The sequence below is a fragment of the Malania oleifera genome, chromosome 1 (genome assembly GCF_029873635.1).
Source record: "Malania oleifera isolate guangnan ecotype guangnan chromosome 1, ASM2987363v1, whole genome shotgun sequence".
In the NCBI taxonomy this organism is placed as follows: domain Eukaryota; kingdom Viridiplantae; phylum Streptophyta; class Magnoliopsida; order Santalales; family Ximeniaceae; genus Malania; species Malania oleifera.
Genome location: NC_080417.1, coordinates 120,996,580 through 120,997,855, shown reverse-complemented (window position 1 = coordinate 120,997,855; position 1,276 = coordinate 120,996,580). Strand labels below are relative to the sequence as shown.

General features: G+C 37.2%; 1 non-coding gene across 1 annotated transcript; it reads right to left on the bottom strand.

Moving 5' to 3' along the window:
- Window positions 1–916: 916 nt before the first annotated feature.
- Window positions 917–1,023, bottom strand: LOC131147323 (small nucleolar RNA R71). The gene has a single exon (XR_009134713.1). It is a non-coding gene; the product is annotated as a small nucleolar RNA R71 (small nucleolar RNA).
- Between the last annotated feature and the right edge of the window lie 253 nt (window positions 1,024–1,276).

Here is a 1,276-nt window from a genome sequence, read left to right as displayed (position 1 = left end):
GAAATCGGTTTCCTAGAAGTTTTCACCATCATCAATTTGACACGCGGTATCCAATTTTAAATTCTCCTAAATAGTTTAATTAAAGTAGCTTTGTTTAAATTTTGCTGTCTAAAATTATTAATTTTTCTAAATAAAATCAAGGTTAGTAAAATTTCGGTACTTGGTAAAATTAAGACATCAATCCCTGAGGACGATACTCTACACGTCATTATATTAAAAAACTACGATACTGTGCACTTGCAGTTTGCACCGGTCAAATTTTTGGCGCCGTTGCTGGGGATTGAGTTTTTCTTATTTTTGCCTATATCGATACAAAGTAATCTTGATTTTAATTTAGAATTCTCTTTTTAAATTTTTATTTATTTATTTTCTTTATTTTATTTTATTATTATTATTTTTTGTATTTTTGGTGTGTTTTTTTTTTTTGTGTTGGATGCGCAGGGCTAGAACACGTGACATTATTCCTTTTGATCCGGAGATTGAAAGAACGCTCAGAGCACTAAGGAAAAAGAGGGTATTAGCCATGGAAAATGGACAAGATAATGCGCAGCCACGCACCTTGAAGGATTATGTGTGACCAGTTGTGAATGACAATTATTCGGGTATCAGACGCCAGCCCATTAATGCCAACAATTTTGAGCTCAAACCCACATTAATCAATATGGTGCAGCAGGCCCAATTCAGTGGATCGCCACTTGATGATCCCAATATCCATCTGGCGATGTTTTTGGAGATTTGTGATACTGTGAAGATCAATGGTGTTACTGAAGACACCATTAGACTGAGATTATTCCCTTTCTCTTTGAGGGACAAAGCAAGAGGTTGGCTACAGTCGCTACAACCTGGGCGTATTACTAGTTGGCAAGACATGGCAAAAAAATTTCTAACTAAATTCTTTCCACCTGCAAAAACAGCTCAACTCAAGAGTGAGATTGGTCAATTCAAGCAGCATGATTTTGAATCACTCTATGAAGCATGGGAAAGGTATAAAAATTTGATTCGACGCTGCCCACAACATGGATTGCCGGATTGGTTGCAAATTCAGATGTTCTATAATGGGTTAAATGGGCAAACGCGGACTTTAGTTGATGTTGCATCTGGGGGAACTTTGATGTCAAAGACACCTAAGGGTGCTACTGCTCTTTTGGAAGAAATGGCCTCAAATAACTATCAATGGCCAACTGAAGGAACTATGGCTAAGAAAGTTGTTGGAATTCAAGAATTGGAGCCGTTTGCTGCACTTTGAGCTCAAGTTGCTTCTTTGTCTCATCAGATT